We start from the raw sequence: 22,165 nt of genomic DNA on the forward strand, positions 1-22,165 counted from the left end.
GGAAGGGATCACACTCCACTTTGGATATCCAAAACGGAGCATGGAGTACATCATCTGGTTGATGCTCCGGCTAATGCCATTTTTCGACTTGGTGAACCTTTAAAAAAAAAACAAGTTAGCAAGTTAATTAAAGGAAAAAATATAACGGTACAAATAAAAAAAATACTAACCAAGTGCTATGGCCTCGTCGTGGGTTGGGTTGGAGAAACGGGAGATGCTCTCGACCTGGTTGTTGAACCAATAGATGAACCGGCATGACCCCCGGATCCTGTTGAGCAGCAGCGTGAGGGGCAGCGTGAGGGGCAGAGGGAGCTGGAGCGGGAATATATGCGGGAACCGAGTCATGAGACGATACCGATGCACGGAAACCGCTCACCGAACTACGTCGAAGACGGGCTGCGGGGCGGGCTTCATCCTCGGCCCTAAAAAAAAAAAATTAACCCATCAAACATATTTTCATTTATATATTTACAAAAGGTTTTATAAACGTTTTTAAAAAAACTATTAAACCTTATATATATATATATATGTATACAAAATTATAAAAAATTTATAAATATAGAAAAATGTTGTTAAAAATTTATAAATGAAGAAAAATGTTGTTAAATATTTATATTTTAAAAAAAAAAACGTTTTATTATACATAGTTTATTAGTGGAAACTTAAAAAAAATTATAAAAAATTTTAAAATTTTTATTATACATGATTTACATATATATATATGTATACAAAATTATAAAAAATTTATAAATATAGAAAAATGTTGTTAAATATTTTTTTAAAATTTTAAAAACGTTTTAAAAAATCAAAAAACGTTTTTAAAAATCAAAAAACGTTTTTAAAAATCAAAAAAACGTTTTAAAAAATCAAAAAACGTTTTTAAAATCAAAAAACGTTTTTAAAAATCAAAAAATGTTCCAAAAAAAACTAAAACAACAATCCAAACAACAATCCTAACTTATATATCCTAAACTATCCATTCAATCCTAAAATTTTCAATCAAACAACCTAAAATCCGAGATCAACTTCCAAAACCCTAAACAATTGATAAAAAAAAGGTTTGGGATGATTCTTACATGATTTGGGGTTTGGGGAAGAGATATGAGGGTGAGGAGAGGATTCGCCGGTGAAGAGAGGTGGAGAAAGGCCGGAATCGCCGGAGAGGGGGAGAAATCGCCGGAGTGTTCGTGAGAGAGAGAGGCCGCGGAGAAAACGAAGAAGGAAGGAGAAGGGTTTTTATTTCCGAGGATTCCGACGGACACGGGTTCGTCGGTATTCCGTCGGTATAATTAAAATATACCAAATGCCGATTCGCGAAAATTTTCAAGCGGTTTGGTTCTCCCGGGCTAATTGAAATTCCGACGGAACGTGTCCGTCAGTATTTTCCGACGGACACAATCCGTCGGTATATTCCGACGGAATTCCGACGACTTAGTGTTTAGGGTGTTCATTTCAAGTTTCTAAATGCAAAATCCAAATCTTTGATAATATATATAGTATTTGCATAAAGATTTAACAATAAAAATGTTTTATAACACGATTTTACACAACAACTTTTTTTGTAGTGTAAGCTTATATAAATATGATTGTATAAGTATATAATGTTAAGATGAGATGTTATGAAAACAATGATATGCATACATAAATATTTTAATGAGTTGTTATATTTGAACGGTTGCGATCTAATACTATACTAAACACTTATTATGTGTTATTTTCATAGTTTTGGCATCTAAATTTATAGATTTTTATGATTGAAACTTTATAGAAAAACATGTCGTCGGTATTTTCCGACGAAATACCGACGACCTTTCCAATTTTCAATGAAACCCGTTGTCGTCGCTATGTCGTCGGTATATTGCGAGGGATTTCCGACGGACCATTAAAAAAAAAAAAAAAAAAAAAACTAATCAGAATCTTCTGAATCTTCATCAAACTCCCCAACCTCGGCTTCCGGCTCTGAATGTACGACAGCATCATGTCCAAACACAGTCAAATTCTCAACGAGTTGAACATTTTCCAAATCTTCAACTGCCTGGGCGTTGCTGGTAGACTCTGGTTGCAATGGTTCATCATCATCAGAAGTTCCATCCACTCGTCCTCTTGGGTTGATTTGCGTTACAGTAACCCATGGATCGTCTCTGTACGTCACCCGAGGGTAACTGATGTAGCACACCTATACATATCAATTATACAAGTATTAGTTCAATATATAACATTAATTAATTATATTGGTAAAAAATTATGAATAGATTGACATACCTGATCAGCTTGCGAACCAAGAATGAAGGGATCATAATATTGAAGTTTCCGCCGCGAATGAACTGATGTAACACCAAACGCATCAATCTTCACTCCTCTATCTGGGGTGGTGTCATACCAATCACAATAGAATACTACACAACGCAATCCAACCATTCCAGGAAATTGGATTTCCAATATTTCTTTTATGTTGCCGTAGTAGACATCGTCACCAGAAGAAGATGAAACACCAGCATCATATGTTGTCTTAGAATGACCTTTCCTTGTGAATGCATATCCTCGCGTACAAAATTTAGGATATGATTTGACCACATAGTTTGGTCCCTGCACAAATTCGCGTATCCAATCATCGAACACAAGACCTCTGGCCAAACCATCATTCACCTATAAAAAAAAACATATATGATTGCAAAATTAATTAGTTTATATATATTAAATTTAAACTAATCATTTGCATAGGGTAATATGATATATGACTCACATAACTACGAAGCCACGCAGCAAATCCGTTATCTCTAAGTTGTCGAAGCTCATCTTCTGTTGCATGCCTGTGAGTCATACGCAACTCCGCCATATATACACTATATACAAAAATATTATCAATATGAAATAAATTTATTGAATATTAATCTAACAATAAATGAATAAATATTTTTACCTCTCATATTGTAGAACATCTTCACAGTTGGTGAGCAAATATGTTTGCAAATGAGCGTGCTCAGTGTCCGTAAGTCTCCGCTTCGTGAATTTTCCACTAAGTCGTCCTATTTCCTTGAACATGCTTGGGACAGTAACATGATATGTTGCTCTCTCCCCTCTATCATCATGCCGAGCAGGTCTTCGGTGTTTTGTTTGCACTTCTGGTGGAAAATAATTTTCAGCAAAGATTGCAGTTTCTTCATTGATCACCTGTGCCACTATAGATCCTTCCACCCTGCTTTGATTTTTGACCATCTTCTTCAGATGATGCATATAACGCTCAAAAATATACATCCATCTGTACTGCACAGGACCACCAAGTTCCAATTCTCTTGCGAGATGAATAGCAAGATGTTCCATTACATCAAAGAATGATGGAGGAAATATCTTCTCAAGGTTGCACATGCTGACTGGTGCGTTTGTCTTCAAATTATTAATACCCTCTTCAGTCACTACTCTGCTGCATAAGTCGCGGAAAAAAACACTAATCCCTGCAATTGCTTCATGAACATTACGTGGCAATAATGCTGAAAAAGCAAACGGAAGGAGGCGCTGCATAATTACATGACAATCATGACTCTTCAAGCCAGTAAACTTTCCTTCGCTTCTATCAACGCAGTTCCCCAAATTTGATGCATATCCGTCAGGAAATTTCACTTTATCTGTAATCCAATCAAAGAACTCTTCTTTTCTAGCACCATCTAGCCGATAAATGGGAAAAGGGGCCGTACCGTTCTCATCAACGTGAAGTTCAGAACGATCACAAATATCGACTAAATCCAACCTTGACTTCAAATTATCCTTCGTTTTACCTTGGATGTTAAGGACTGTGTTCATCAGATTATCGAAGAAGTTCTTCTCAATATGCATGACATCTAAATTATGCCGCAATAGATGACTCTCCCAATATGGCAGATCCCAGAAAATACTCTTTTTGTGCCAGTTATGTAGCTCTCCAACCGCATTGACTCGAATGTTTTCATGTCCACCTACATCTGGCGTCCTTTCTGCATCAAAATACCTAAACTGCTTCAACAAATCTTTCCCACTAACTTCCTCAGGTGGACCATCAAACACCTGCTTGTTCTTCGTAAACGAAGTCTTACTCCTGCGGTATGGATGATCAGGTGGTAGAAATCGTCTGTGACAGTCAAACCAACACGTTTTCCTTCCGTTCTTTAGTTGGAAAGCATCTGTGTCATCTTGACAATATGGACATGATAGCTTCCCATGTGTTGTCCATCCAGATAACATACCATATGCTGGAAAGTCACTTATTGTCCACATAAGTACTGCCCGCATCTGAAAGTTTTCTTTGCGCGAAACATCGTATGTCTCAAAACCATGCGCCCATAGTTGTTGCAACTCATATATTAGTGGTTGAAGAAACACATCTAGTGATCTTTTAGGATGATCTGGCCCGGGGACGAGAATTGAGAGAAACAAAAACTCTCGTCGCATGCACAAGCTCGGCCGTAAGTTGTACGGTGTCACAATAACTGGCCATAGAGAATACTGCCTTCCATGCTTTCCAAATGGGCTGAAACCATCAGTAGATAATCCAAGATAAACATTTCTTCTCTCTTCCGCAAATTCTGGATATGTTGACTGGAAATGTTTCCAAGCCTTTGCATCTGAAGGATGTCTAATCTCACCATTTGTGGAATGCTCTGCATGCCATCTCATTGCTTTTGCTGTGCGCTCACACTGATACAACCTCTTCAATCTTTCCGTCAAAGGCAAATACCACATTCTTTTGAATGGGATCGGAACTCTTCCCCTCGTCTCCTGATAACGAGGTTTCCCACAAAATTTGCATACATTCCGTGTCTCATCCGCTCTCCAGTAGATCATGCAGTTGTCAATACATACATCTATCACTTCATACGGTAGTTGAAGACCTGCAACAAGTTTCTGAACCTCGTAGTATGAACCCGGTGCAAGGTTATCCTCAGGTAGAATACCTTTGACAAAATCAGTAATCGCATCCATACATTCTTCAGCCAAATTATAGTCTGTCTTAATACCCATTAATCTAGTTGCAGATGATAAGACTGAATGACCATCTCTACAATTTTGATACAAAGGTTGTTTTCCTGCATCCAACATGTCAAAAAATCTCCTAGACTCGGGGTTTGGTTCTTCCCCTCTATAATGATCATGTACCATCTGCTCAGTACCTACACCATAATCTATATCCGTTCTAGATTCTTCTAACCTAATATCAGGCTGAGGTTCACTAACAGGCTGAGGTTCGCTAGTACTACCATATTCATAACCAGTTTCCCCATGAAGGTACCAAACTTTATAATTACGTGAAAACCCTTTCATATACAAATGAGTCCAAACATCAAATTCTTTTATAACCTTATTATTATTGCAAGAAGAGCAGGGACATCTTAACATACCACTTTTTGCATCCGGTTGCTGTTGAACAAGCCTCATGAATTCTCCAATCCCTTGAACGTATTCTTCCGTAAGCAAATTGGTGTTCGGATCCAAATGAGGTTTATCCATCCACGAACGATAATAAACTTCTGAAGACATGATTTTCACGGAATTGTTATGACTAAAGAGAATGAAGAGAGAATGAAGTGTGAATGAGTTGAATGAGGAGGGGTTGTATTTATAGGAAATTGCTTACGGACCTCCGACGACTTTCCGACGTAATTCCGACGGATGTAAAGCAGTCCGTCGGAATTCCGTCGGAATTGTCCAATCCCAAACGGCTATACAACGGTCATATATATTTGTCGGCAACGGTCACATGGTTCGTCGGAATTCAGTCGGAAAATACCGACGGAATTCCGACGACGTTGCTGTTAATCGGAATGTCGTCGGAATTCCGTCGGAATATACCGACGAACTTCCGACGACTACAACGGTCACATTTTCGTCGGAATTCGTCGGAAAATACCGACGGAATTCCGACGACTTTGCTGTTAATCGGAATGTCGTCGGAAATTCGTCGGAATATACCGACGAACTTCCGACGACTACAACGGTTACATTTTTTATCGGAATGTCGTCGAAAAGTCGTCGGAAAATTCCGACGAACCATATTTCGTCGGAATTCCGTCGGAAATGGCCGACGGAATTCCGACGACTTAATTTTTTTGGATTTGGTCGGAAATTTGTCAGTATTCCGTCAGAAATGTCCGACGACCTTGGTGTCCGTCGGAACCTTCGTCGGAATTCGGTGTGTTTTCTTGTAGTGATCTCTCTCTATAAATTTTCTCCATGGAATCTAACTTGTATTAAATAATAAAACAGTTTCGCTCAGCTGTGTGGAAACTCTTTCTAGAAAAGCTCACAGTTCTGGCAAATAAAGGAAAGCCGCTTCTAAATGTAAAAGCCTTAGCTCATTTTGTTGCATTATGCAAAATCAATTTCTGCACTTATGTCTTATATGTTGTGTCTTTTTTGGCTCAAAGACCTAAGAGGAGAGTACTTGTGTAAACTAAAACTAAAAGAAACTATCCTATTTTAAATATCTCCATGTATGAATCTGCAAATATCTTGAAACTCTTCAAAGTAATACCCATGACCAAGTTTCTTTTCTACAAAACTTAACTTCTCCTTTACGAAGTTCTAATCTTGAATCTGCAAAGTTCTTAGGTATATTCTTAAAGTCTGCAGTCAAGTTGTGTTCGTAACTTGTGTTATAATCTGTCTCTTTAATATTCTTAATAGTTTATAATGATCTAAAATTTTCTTTGAAAAAGTTCGATTGTGTTGACTCAGATATGTAGGTTGAATTCAACAATTTATGTCATAAATATTTAAAAGAGTGAGGAAGAAACTCAAAATGTTTTCGTTTATACACAAATATAATTTTTCTACTATTACAATGATACATCATTTTACATAGCAAATCCGCTAAAATTGAATATACGATAGACAAATTACATGTGAACATCAAGACTTTTGTTTTCTAAATATATCCAATTATAAAAATAAAAACAAATACCTGTGCGGGCGCACGGGTCAAAACTCTAGTTTAAATATTTAAAGTAACAATGTCTTTTGAATTGTTAGTTTTACATGGACGAGTCCATTTTTCTAGCTACCGGAAATAATCAAGACATTGGTGTTGCTTATGGTGATGATCACCAGACCAACAAGTAGTTATTTATTTATACTATTAAAATTCAAATTGTACATATTATTACGTAATTATTGGATAATCATAATTATAAATCAATGAAACATCGTAGTTAGGATAGGTATGACTATGCATAATCGATGCCTTTCAATTCAAAAACCACAAGATGATCAGATCTAGAAGAAGATGATCTGCATCCAAAAATTAATTAAGGAACTTGGTTTGTTTAAGGACCACACATATACACAGGTACTACAGCTAATCGATAACAATCATGCAGATTATGTAAAACATGTTTAGTAGCTGTACCAGTAAAATATTCAGATTAGGGTCTGGTTATCATATTAAAATTTTGAGACTTTAGCAAATGCACATGTAAATATAAATATATTTAATCAACTTCCTCAATTCTTTTCAGCTAATAAGCTATACATCAAGGTGTAGTCTATAACTATTAAGGGAAATCATATTCAAAAGCAACCAATTGATCAATCTCTATAATATTAATTGAGAAGTCAGTTTCTTATGTGTCGCGCTCACGTTAATTCTCATGACAGTTAATTATATAGACATTCTTAATGAAATAAAAATATCATAAATGATAAAATTTCCTTTATTCTTAATAAAAAATTAATTAAATTTTCCATTTTTCAAAACACATAAATAAGAAAAAGGAATATTTACAGAATATAAGCTTATAGATTATTTATATGTGAAAGAGTTTAAATTTTATTACCTTTTATCTTTTCGCCAAAAATATAAATAAAAGATAAAATATCTAGATATTTTAATTACTTATATATATATATAACACCACTTCACAAAACAAATTGAAAAAGTAAAATAATTTAGACATGTTTTCTATAAGATAATTTTTTGTGAATATTTTATCAAATTATTAATAAGGAAATGATTTTAAAAGCATATATAAACTCATCATCTAATATCATATGTTTCAAAAAATTTAATTAATTACATAGATAATTATTTTATTTCCCTTTTAACGAAACTTAATTAATTTTTAACTTAAATTTCCTTTTTTACAATAGCACATAAATAATACAAGCAGATATTTATAAAATATGAAAAGATATATTATAGAAACGAAATTTATTTTTATTTTTCTTTATATTTTTCGAAAAACATAAACAAAAATGAAATATATATATAAAATTTAAAAGTATGGACTTATATATTTTATCAAAACAACATATATCAAATTATACATAAATAATTTTATCAATCTAAAGAAAAACTAAACGAAAATCTAATTAACAATATTATTCTTATTTTAGTCTAATTATAACAAAAAATATATGATTCAATTCAAAAAATATAACCCAATATACCAAAATATAAATAACAAAACCAATCAAAATATGAACAGTTAAATAAACCTGTTATTATAATTTATATATTTTATATATAGTCATACATTTGTATGAATTTTCAAAATATTATAAGTTATATTTATTAATGCATACCTCTTTTAATATTTTTATTTTCTGTTTTACTAAACAAGATACATCAAACTATACAAAATTTTATAAAATATATTTAAAATATAAGAGGATAATCTGAATTGGTACTAATAAGCCAATTTTAACCAGATTAAACAAAAAATCATCTTCAATTTAAAAGAATAGATGCAACTTGACGTACCAAAATGAATACTTAAAAAAATAAAAAAATATTATAATTGAAATCACATATCTAACTAAGATGAAAACATAAAGACACTTAGTACATTTTTTTATTTATCATACATAAAAATTACAAAATTACTTAAAATTTATAAACAACCAAGAGAATATATTTATCAATATTATAATTGAATTATTTTAAATGTTTATCAATTTAGCAATTTATATTTATCAATTTTTAAACCAAGAGAATCACCTAGTGTGTGCTTGTATTTGTGAGTTACCATAAATATTTTCCAAATCAGAAAATATAAAAATAAATAAATAAATAAGCCCAAATAAAGATTTTCAAGTTAAAGCCATAGAAAACTGCAATTAAGAGACACATCAAACAAGTAATAAAATGAGGATATGAGCCTTGGATAGAGTGTCCACGTAGGCGAAAATAATCGGCCAATGAGAAACTATATTTTTGCCATGTCATCTCTTCTATTTGTTTTTACAAAATGATTCTTTAATTTTTTTACTTAAACAATTATAACCGAAACTATTTTTAGTGAAATATATTATTTATATATATATATAATTATATTTTTATTTACATAATAGTTTGTAAAGAAATATTTAGTGTAAATAATATCATAATTTTATAAAATACTAAAATAAGTTGGGTTGGTTTTCAACTTTCACAAATAAAAAATATTATTTGTAAACTTAGAAAAGAATATATCAAGAATGTTTTTTTCAGAAGAGAAAATAGAAAAATACATCGAAGACATATTCATCTCTATTACGAAATTCATCTATTTCAGGAAAAAAAATAGAAAAATACATTGGAGATGGTCTAAGGCATGACCGACGTAAATGATTGACATTGAGATTTCAGCTTTTCTGATTCTTACTATTCTAACAAATAATAAAAGGAGGATATAAGCCTAGATAGAGTGTCCATGTAGGCGAAAATAATCGGCCAATGAGAAACTATATTTTTGTCATGTCACCTCCTCTATTTATTTTTACAAAATGATACTTTAACTTTTTACTTAAACAACTATAACCGAAAATAATTTTTTAGTGAAATATATTATTTATATAAATATAATTATATTTTTTATTTACATAATAAATATTTAGTGTAAATAATATCATAATTTTCAAAAATACTAAAATAAATTGGGTTGGTTTTCAACTTTCTCAAATAAAAAGTATTATTTGTAAACTTAGAAAAGAATATATCAAGAATATTCTTTTTCAGGAGAGAAAATAGAAAAATACATCGAAGACAAATTCATCTCTATTATGAAATTCATCTATCTTAGAGAAAAAAAAAATAGATGAATACATTAGAAAAGGTCTAAGGTATGGCCGACGTAAATGATCGACATTGAGATTTCAGCTTTTCTGATTCTTACTATTCTAATGTTTCAATATAATTTGAATATTCCATTTGCTTTATAATATAATGGTTTAAAATTATTTTTTGTTTCACTATATAAATTGTTTTTATATTTCAATATAACTTTATACTTATTGAATATTGTGTGGTCAATTAAATTATGTAAATTACTGTGTAATTGATTAAATTTATATATTAAATGACAGTTTTTTAAAGTAATAACTTTTAAATATTAAAGATTTTAATTAAAACTGGAGGATATAAGCCTCAGATAGAGTGTCAACGTAGGCGAAAATAATCGGCCAATGAGAAACTATATTTTTGTCACGTCACCTCCTCTATTTGTTTTTACAAAATGATCCTTTAACTTTTTACTTAAACAATTATAACCGAAAATATTTTTTTAGTGAAATATATTATTTATATAAATATACTTATATTTTTCTATTTACATTATATTTTGTAAAGAAATATTTAGTGTAAATAATATCATAATTTTATAAAATACTAGAATAAATTGGGCTGGTTTTCAACTTTCACAAATAAAAAATATTATTTGTATACTTAGAAAATAATATATCAAGAATATTTTTTTTAAGAGAGAAAATAGAAAAATACATCGGAGACAAATCCATCTCTATTATGAAATTCCTCTTTTTAGAAAAAAAAAATAGAGAAATACATTGGAGATGGTCTAAGGCATGGCCGACGTAAATGATCGACGTTGAGATTTCACCTTTTCTGATTCTTACTATTCTAATGTTTCAATATAATTTGAATATTCCTTTTGTTTTATAATATAATGGTTTAAAAGTATTTTTTGTTTCACTATATAATTTTTTTTTTTATATTTCAATGTAACTTTATATTTATTGGTTATTGTGTGGTCAATTAAATTATGTAAATTAATGTGTAATTGATTAAATTTATATATTAAATGACAGTTTTCTAAAGTAATATATTTTAAATATTACATATTTTAATTAAAACTGATTACATTTTGAAATAGATAGAGTAATCTATAAACTAACTCTATATATGATGACACAATTTTTAAAGTGGTCTCACCTTGAATTTCTCTCATTCTGTGCGTTCTTAATTGAAAGGAGATAATCAACATCTAATATTATGTTACTCACAGTATATTAAAAATGGTCAAACAGTAAACCAATTAAGGATGATGTAAGGAAGACATAAAGATGTATTTTCCGTTGTCACAAATATAGAATCAATTGACAACAACTTAATTATGTCTAGCATAGGACAACAGAGAAGAGTTTTCATACCTTTTAATATTATAATATCTCACTATATTAGTGGCTAAATCAGTTTTCTTTTGCACAAATACTCACTCAATTCTTGAAGTTTAAGTTTTTCTATCTGATGATATTAGTAGTTTGATCCAAAAAAAAAACGGTCGAACTGTACATTGTAATTGGAGAAAGAAAACAAACAAAAATCAGCCGAACACTTTTAAGGTATATGAAACAAAAATTGGAAATAACAATTCTTTGTAATTAAAGAATAAGGCAATAAAATTGTAAAAATACAAAATAAAACAAAAAACTATACACAAAAAGAAATATTTAGTAAAATAAAATCATAATATAATTTCCATAATTGATAGTGCTCAGTTACACTAATAAGTCTAAATTTACAACATACACATTTTAATTTACATATTTAAACCTATTATCTAATTAAAATGATTCTACAAAAAATGTCAGCATGAAGAATTAGAAAATATACGGTAAAATACAATATATAACGTTAAAAATACATTATCACTTATCACTAAAAAATCATGTTAGTAACAATAAAAATGAAATGACAACACATTTATTAAAACCACAGAACGACACGCAACAAGGTGTTATTAAATATACAACAAATTAAATATGCTCAACGCAAACACACATAAAAATGAGACATCATATTTGGATATATTTAAATAAATAATTTTAAATATATTATATTCTTGATAATTTTAATATTACTTTAAAAGAAACTTTATTATTAAAAAAAATAATATAAAAATAAAACTAAAACAATTTTTTGTAACGTCAAAATAATAAATGAATAAAAATATATTATGTTAATAAAATAGATTTTAGATTTTAAAGACTTCTAATTCATGTAATATTACAAAATTCAAAATTTGTTTATTACAATTAATATTTTACCATTAGATATATTAAAATAATATTCTAGTTTGATATTCAATTGTTAGTTTTCAACTATTACAAGTAAAAAAATATTATTAAGTACGCTTTTTTTTTAAATGGGGTTTTATATTTTAAGTAGGTTATTGGAGTACTTTTTCTTTTCGTGAATTTATTCGAGATAAGATTTCGATCTTTTAAACTAAGATAATTTATGTTCTATACATAATCATATTTTTTTTTACATAACTCTAAAATCTCGGACTTGATTCTTCATATTTTATTAGTTAATTGTGTTATATATAATAGAAATACTTACTTCAAACTAAAAATATATAAAAAAATCAAATTTAAAAATTAGTTATATATAATTTAATATACAAAAATTTGCAGATAAATAAAAATGATAAATATAACAAATTTAAATATATTATCCGCGTGTAGCGCGGAGAAAGGATCTAGTATCCATAATGTTGCAAAGCTGGCTTGAACAAATACAACCCCAAGATAGATCCATAGATTTAATGCAACGTATACTTTCCATGGAAAAAATTACTATGATCTTCTGTCTCTTTCCATCTGATTTTATTATCCACATATCTCCTTTATTATATGTGATTCTTGAGTTCTGAGTCTCTGTGTGGAGTCTTTTCATTCGCTCAATGACAAGTTCAAGCAAGTTTCAAAAATCATAAAAGTCATTTCTGGTATCCCATAGCTCACCTGTCATCGTCCCAAAATCAAGCAATTCAGATGCATTGATCTCTCATTCTCACCTATCATTCCATTTTAAAACAAAAAAAATCAAGATTACTCTGCATATAATTTTTAGATCTGAAATATCCATGATTACAAAGTAAACAAGATGGATTACGCTTATAATATGATGTAAAAAGGAAGACGTAGTTTTTAATAACATTCTGATTCCTCCTTATTGTAAAACGTAAAGAGACAAGTACAACTACCTGTACTTGGGAGTCACTGAAAATATCATTGACATAAATGAGTCTAAATGTAGCAATAAGGTACTACGGAAACTAAGATCAGAGAATTATTTGGTTCAATTAATGAGCCACTACTGAAGCTACATGGGCATTGTGATAAGTTTTGGAGACAAAGGTGATGATTGGTTCGACAAGTTTTGGAGACAAAGGTGATGATTGGTTCGACTGTAGTGGTAAGAATTTAGCTGTAAAAATTTAGCTGCAGTTAAGTTGCATGTAGCTATAAAGTTGTTTAGATGTTCTTGCAGAGACTTTTGATGTACTTAAATTTGTTGTAGCTGTAAACTATAAAAATCTCAAAATAAAATATGTGATGTATATATAAAATAATTATTTTTTGTCAACTAAAATAATTTATATTAATGATTTTTATAAATTATAAATTTTTACTGTTATTTAAAATGTGATATGTAAATAATATTTATCTTTTAAAAAAAAATCGATAATTTTAAAAACACCCAGAATTAAACTAAAATATTTATAAATGTTTTTATTATGATTTTCTAATTTATTTGATATTATAGATAGTTTTTCATTGTACAGTTTCTACAGCCTATAAAACAAAGATGTACGTTTTTTTGCCTAAAATACATAAGAAAAAAATTGCTTTAATTTTTTCGCTGTAGCCTTAAAAGTAAAGGTAAAGCATGATTGGTAAAAATTAATAGAAATATGTTGTAGGATTTAACTTACAAAAATAAAACTACAACATGATTGGTAAAATTAAGTGCTTTAAAAATAAATAAAACTAAAATAGTGAGATAAAGTCTAACCAATCACCCCCAAAGTTTACATGATATGGCTTAACTAGGCATAATATTAGCTGGATATAACAATCCTTTGGCACAATAATCTCTATAACGATTCAGCAGTTTCCGAAAAAGTTGTTTCATGCATGAATCTGGTAGGCATTAGAAACATGATGACTCTGCGTTAGAGATCTTCTAAGACAAATACTGGATCTGTTCGGTTTTGCAGTTAGAGGAACATCTAGTAAATTTCTCAGTAGTAGTACAACATCATTTGTTTCACTTCTGTCGGGTTCAAGTTCAATGGGATTAGGCCCTGTCTCAGAAACGAAACTTAACTCGGGTCTACCTCATTTTTTTCATACGTTATACTTCCTCCATTAAATAAAATTCATTACCGATATACCTAATCATATTTCAACCAATAAAAAATAATATAGTTAATAAATTTTGTATTGAAATTATAAAATGACACTTATTTTGAAACAAAAATCTCACTCTACAACGACAACTAACTTTGAAATGGAAGGAGTATTTGTGGTTTAAAGAAGATAAAACATAGCACGAGGAATATAATATAACTTGCAATTTCAACTGTTCCACAATTTGTAAGATATACAGGCATTAGATAATCAATTTATAAATCCATAGAATAAAATGCGAGTTGCTAGGAGCAAGCTTTTTGCATTTGTGTAAATGAATTTGCATTTGACAGCATTGGAGATAGGATCACCTGCCTCTATAACCAATGAACCATGATCATCTGTGTCAAAAGCGCACATACATATTCCACTGGTCGTAACTACATCCAATTTTGTCTGAGATGTATCTGAGTAGAACCTTCCAGCTTGATATCATAATATTAAACTAAATCTCAGTGATTTGTACGTTGTTAAGAGGGGAGAGGTCAAGAAGAGAAACATGAAACTCACCGTCTCCAATGTTGTTGTCAAACCTCCCGAACGTTAATTAGAGCTACGTAAGGGCACCAAGCCAACTACCAATAGTCACTTACTAACATAAACACTTAACATTCAATGATCCATACAAAGCGTAAAGGAAGGTAATTGTTAATAACTGCAATACAGAAGTGAAGTTGTTGAATCAAAAGAGGAATCACGTAAACTTAATTCTAATCAGTTAACATATTGGTCCCTTTGTATCTATAAAAAATGAGTATTTTCTCCAACACTGTTAATATGACAGATTAAGTCTTACATTCAACTCATTTGTTATTGTACTATCGAATAATTTTGTTATATAAAGTAAAAAATCATCAATCCTAAGAAAATAGAGTAATTAACTAATCAATTTAATTTAGTTACTAGGTAGTAACCCGCGCTTTGCGTGGGATTAGATATCTAAAAATATGTTGATTGTATATATTATGATTATGTATATATAAGGTGTAGCTTTAGTAAACGGTGCAAAAAATATAAAGGTATGATTCAGTTAACTATGATGTTACGACTATGTGAGTATACGTGAGTAATATCATTAACCCGAAGTTTATGAGTCGGGTATACACTACAAGAAAACATCAAGGATTCTGAGGGAAAAAATCGTCGGAATTTCGTCGGAATATCGTTATTCCGACGAAATTCCGACGAAACACGTCGTCGGAAATAATTCCTCGGAATTTCTTTTTTCCTCTGAAATCCCTCGGAATTTTCCGACGGAATTCCGAGGAAATAAATTTCCGAGGAAATTCCGAGGATCCCTTGTTTGTCGGAAAAGTCCTCGGAATATACCGAGGTAGAACTTCGTCGAGATAATTCATCGGAAGTTCATCGATCGATGCGTGTTTGGACATATATACATCGATCGATAGGAGTATACCGACGGACTTTTTCCTCGGTTTATTCCGAGGAACTGTTCCCTCGGTATATTCCGAGGGATCCGTTCCTCGGAATTTTCCGAGGGAGTTGTCCCTCGGAAAATTCCAAGGGAAATGTCCCTCGCTATATTTTTAAAAAAAACGGATCGATCGATGCGTTTTTGTTCAAAAACGCATCGATCGATCTAGTGAAAAATATAATTAATTTCCTCGGAATGTAAAAAATATTAATTTTTTTGAAAAAATAAAATTTCTGAAATTTAAATTCGAAAATATGAAATTAAAAGTAAAATTGAAATCATACTAATTAATATTCAAAGTTTCACAAATAAAAATAAAACATTCCGAGATTGGGGAAAAAAAAAACTACGGGTCTGGCACGTCCGGGAACACCTCGTTCGGGTACATCCTCTGCATCATCTCCATCATTTGCTGGTTCAGCCTCCTCTGTGCCTCATAGCCCGCCTGTTGAGCCGCCATCTGGGTCTCCAACAAAGATATTCGATCATCTTTGTCCTTCAACTGAGCCGTAAGTACTTCTGGATCAACAAAGGGCGGTGGTGCAGAAGAAGGAGGAACCGACCGGGTGCGACGACCCAAACCGAACAAACGTCCCTTCTTCTTTGGAACCGACTGAATAGAAAAAAGCCAAATTTAGAAATTTAAACCAAGAAATAAATGAATTGAACTTTAAAAAAAAAAGAACTTACGGATTCAACGATTTCGTTGATTCGAAACCGGGACAAGTTGGTCGAAGCCGTCGAAGCGTCATCCTCGGTTTGAAGCTGAGACACTTCGTCTACCACCTGAGTTTGGACCAGGTCGACCACGTCCCTCACAAGACCGTCATCAATCTGGCCGGTCTTCTTGTTGGTATACGCCCTCCTCATTAGGGCGAGATCATCGACCGGCTCGCCATCATTTTCTTCCGCCTTGAAAAAAACATAAAATTAAAGAAACATTAGAAATTAGAAGAAATGCACAATAAATTTAAATTCTGAAACTCAAATAATTGAAGAAAAAGCGGTTGAACTTACCATGCGATCTCCGAGAGTGGCAATAGATTGAGCACCCAAGTTATGCTTGTAGATGCCCTTCCCTTTACGGTCGCTCCTGCGGTTGGTGGAGTTGGTGGAAGAAGTTTCTTTCGTCTCCTCCTTATCCCAATGCGCACACAACTCCTTCCAGACCGTGTCGTTCATCGACTTTGGGACCTTTTAATTAAAAAAAAAAAGAAAAAGTTTAATAAATTAAAAAATAGTTTAATAAATTAAAAAATTGTTTAATAAATTAAATCGAACCTTATTGATTTCCCACTTCTTCTTCCACTCGTGGATCTGCTTCCCATAGTTGTCCATTACTTTATGGACGAAGTGGTGATAGATAAAGAGCGTCTCATCGGAATTCCAGTTGAACTCTTGCTGAAAAAAAAACACAATTAGTAGAAAATTTATATTAAAGATTAAAAATATAAGTAAAAAATTAGAATACTTACCGCAAACTGACGAAACCACAGAACCTGCTTGTCGGTTGGGAAGTGAGTGAAAGTCGGATGTCCACTGTCGAGGGCCGAGTACATCATACGGTTGATCCATGCGCTGATCCCGTTCCCGGATCGGTTGAACCTTATTAAAAGAACAAACGGTTAATAATGAATCCAAATTTAAAGAAAAAAAAATGTTTAATTACCATGTTTGACCCCGTCCATGTGGATACGGAGTGAGATACGGAAGATGGTCACGACCGGGCTGTTGAACCAACTCCGCAACCCTCATCACTCCCGGAGGACCCGGAGGAACAGGAGCGGATGCAGCAGCGGGAGCGAGAGGAGCATGAGCGGGTGCAGCAGAGGGAGATGTATGGTTGGAGCTGTGGGGCGAAGGGGAATCCTGAAAATGGCTGGAATCCCGAGACTGGCTCCCCGTACCACCACGACCACGACGCTGTCGAGGCCGGGTCTGATCATCATGAGACCTGTAAATTAAAAAAATATATTTAATAAATACAGAAATATATAAATTAATTTTTTTATTAAAAAAAAATCCCAAATAATTTAATCACAGAAAAAGATTTATATATATTAAAATTTTTTAATAAATATATAAAAATAGTTCTAATAAACAAAAAATAGTTTTAATAAATAAAAATTGTTTAATAATTAAAATGTTTTGTAAAATCCAAAAAATCGAATTTATATAGAAATTTTTTTTTGTAAAATCCAAAAATCGAATTTATATAGAAAAATCGTTTTGTAAAATACAAAAATCGATTTTATATACAAAAATCGATTTTATAAATACAAAAAATAAAAAAATTATAAAAAAATTCTAAATCAATTCAACAAAACAAATTATTCAACCAAATCACAATTCTAAACCTATTATACAACCAAATCACAATCCTAACCAATCACCCTAACAAAAATCTATCAAAACTACACAAAAACCTAACAAATAGAACCTAAGAGAGTGGGATAGGGTCCTTACATGATTTGTGTAAGAGAAGAGGGAGATCGCCGGAGATATCGTCGGATTTCAGGGGGAAATCGCCGGAGAGAAAGAGAGGAGTCGCGCAGAGGAAGAAGAGAGAAATGGGGAAGAAGAAGGGGCTCGTGGTTATAAAACCTAGGGTCCGACGGACATTATCCGTCGGAATTCCGTCGGAATTCTAATTTCAATTTTCGCGAAATATTTGCCCGGTAAAATGAAAATATTCCGAGGAAATTCCGACAGATAGTAAAATATCCGTCGGAATTTCCTCGGAATATTCCGAGGAAATACCGAGGAACTAGTGTTTGGGGTTTCAAAACATCAATTTTTTTTGCCGTATTTCATTTCTTATACAATTGTAATGCATACCATTGAGGATTCTTTGTATACATGAGCATAAACCATGAAATAACAAATTTCAAAACTAATTGAAAGTATTCCCTTTACCGTTCGTTAAAAGGTATAAGTGTTTCTCTTATGTTGCGAGATTTCGTTCATACAATCGGAAAAGTGTTAATTATACGGTAAGGAACAAATTTTTGACTTCATAATGAACGTAAGACACTTAATAAGGGTTATATAGGTGTTATTCAAACGGCAAAACGTTTTTTTCGGTTTAAAAACCCTATTTCCTCGGAATTTCCTCGGATTATTCCGAGGGAACTCCGACGAAACCCTCTTCTTCCTCGAAATTTCCTCGGAATATTCCGAGGAAATTCCGACGAACTAGTGTTTGGGGTTTCAAAACGTAATTTTTTAAAAAAAAACGCATCGATCGATGCGTTTTTGAACAAAAACAAATCGATCGATTACTAAGATGGCCCGGGCCGTAAGATTGTGATCGATCGATGAGAGTATCCCATCGATCTATCGACAATCTGAATTGTTCCTCGGAATTTCCTCGGAAAATCTTGTATGTTTTTTTAAAAATGCATCGATCGATGCGTTATAGAACAAAAACGCATCGATCGATTACTAGGATGGACCGGGCCGTAAGATTGTGATCGATCGATGAGATTAACCCATCGATCTATCGACAATCTGAATTGTTCCTCGGAATTTCATCGGAAAATCTTGTATGTTTTTTTAAAAATGCATCGATCGATGCGTTATAGAACAAAAACGCATCGATCGATTACTAGGATGGACGGGGCCGTAAGATTGTGATCGATCGATGAGAGTAACCCATCGATCTATCGACAATCTGAATTGTTCCTCGGAATTTCCTCGGAAAATCTTGTATGTTTTTTTTAAAATGCATCGATCGATGCGTTATAGAACAAAAACGCATCGATCGATTACTAGGATGGACCGGGCCGTAAGATTGTGATCGATCGATGAGAGTATCCCATCGATCGATCGACAATCTGAATTGTTCCTCGGAATTTCCTCGGAAAATCTTGTATGTTTTTTTAAAAACGCATCGATCGATGCGTTATAGAACAAAAACGCATCGATCGATTACCAAGATGGCCCGGGCCGTAAGAATGTGATCGATCGATGCGTTATAGAAACAAAACGCATCGATCGATGCGTGTTCGGAAAACAGAATTATAAGGCAAAACCCGACCTTTTTTGGATCTAAACCTTAGAACTCTCATCCCCTCCGATTTCCCCTATAATTCCCCCCCCCTTTCTCTCTCTATAATCATCCGATTTGAACAATTTTGGGCTCTATTCCACTTGATTTTTCGAGCTCTACCTGATTCCTACACTCGTCTTCACCCTAAGACAGGTATACTCCGCGAATCTCCACATTCTGAAATCGTGTTCTTGAGCAATTTTTTGGGTTTTGTGAATTTCTTATTTCCGTGTTGATTCCTTGATCAAATATGCATGAAACAGATGTTTAAACATGGAATAGAACACAATTGTCTGTGATCAACGAGTTTGGAACATGATTTGAGATGATTTAGGGATAGAGAATTTTTTTCAATTTCGTTTTTTTTTATCACAACTCGATTTCGCTTTTCATTTTCATGTTCAGCTTTGCCTTCTTAATTGATTATAACCATGTTGAGAGCAATGATTCTATTTTGTAGAGAATGAAGCGCACGAAAACATCAGCAAAGAAAAACACACAAGAAGCGGGTTCGTCACAGCTGGAGAAGCAAAGGCCAAAGAAGTGGGATAAGTCTGATACCACCCACTACAACAACATGAAGAAGGTAGCCGTTCCGGCTACACAACTAGCATGTCCTGAGACGATGACAATATTGGGAATCAAAGCAGACATTGAAGGACTGTTCCAGAACATGGGTCTAGGCCAACTATGCAACCTCAAGGAACCCACTTATCCGGAGTTGGTACGCCAGTTCATAGCATCCGCATACGTCACCCGTCCCGATGATAGCCATCAGGAAGGTTTTCTGGCATTCGTAGTGCAGAAAGTATACTATGAGGTATCTTTCACAGACCTCTGCGGACTATTTGGATTGAGTGCGGGGGAGAGGACATATGGTCTTTATTGGACTTCAGAGCTGTTGAACTTCTGGGAAACGATTGGCACAGGGGTTTATAGATCTTCTCAGGCAAAGGAGTCACTTATCCGGAGCCCAGTACTGAGATATGCGACACGCCTCATTGGCTCATTGCTATACGGGACAACCACAGCCGCATCAGTCACGCAATGGGAGTTGTGCCTCCTGTACCAAGGTGTGAGGCATTTGCTACCGGCATTTGGAAACTCTACATTCCCACCTGCTACTGCCTTCAACATGGGAGCGGTGCTGGCCGCAAACTTAGCAGGATACAAGGGGAAAGTAACCAAATCCAAGAGCAATGCATGTGGATTTGGTGCAGTGATTACTCGGATCCTTAGACATGTGGGTGTAGACTGTGAGAACCACCAGGTAGCACTGGACAGATCGAACAACATTGCTTGGAACTACCTGGATGTCATTTCTCTAGTAAGTAAGGAGTTCATAGCTGGTCCCCACTCGAGGATCGATCGGGATGGTCCTTACGTCTACGTATTCCAGGACCGAGCGAAGAAAACACTCTACTGCCACCTGCCTCAGATCGGCCTGACTGCTCTACTTTCAGAGGCTGCAGTTGAGTTCCTACCCCCTGCTACCGCACTAGTAGACAAGCCATCCTTCTTCACGCCAAAATATCAGACCAAAGGCAAGGGCGTGGTTGATGAAGAAGGACAAGATGAGGCTGCACAAGCCATTCCAGATGATTCACAACCCCATCAGCTACTCCCATCAGACTCCAGCCAGTACAAGCTGCAAGAGCTTCCACCGAACGCCACTTCGCGCCAGCAACAACATTGGAGAGATCAGAGCATAAAGACAAACAACGACATGCTACACAAGATCTGGGCTGCCATTTCACGTATCAGGCCGTGTCGTTGCCAAAAGGATGATGTAGTTCATCGGGACAACTCTCCATCCAGCTCTGGTTCGGGTTCGAGTGGTACACACAGGGTAAGAAAGAGGTCCAAGAGACCCAACGATGCAGGAACATCTGGAGCAGGAGACGAGGAGTAGGAGCTATCACCGGCTATTTTATTTTCTTTTCTATTCTAACGTTTTATGGTCTTATTTTCTGTTAATTTTGAACTGAGTTTTTTTTAGGTTTCTTAATTATGAGTTCGTATTTCTTTTACATGGTTTCTTTGTTTTATTTGGTTGTGTTTTGTGTAGCTTTTAATTCGTATTCAGCTTTGCCTTGCTAGATAAACCAAATAACTATTATCCGAGGAAAGAGGTTATATCAAGTGTTCCTCGGAATTTCCTCGGTATTTCTTAAAAAAAAAAAATAATAAGTTCAATGGTAGTCTGTTTCCGAGTCATCATCACCAGATGAATCTGA

Source organism: Brassica napus, chromosome C5 (genome assembly GCF_020379485.1).
Source record: "Brassica napus cultivar Da-Ae chromosome C5, Da-Ae, whole genome shotgun sequence".
Lineage (NCBI taxonomy): Eukaryota > Viridiplantae > Streptophyta > Magnoliopsida > Brassicales > Brassicaceae > Brassica > Brassica napus.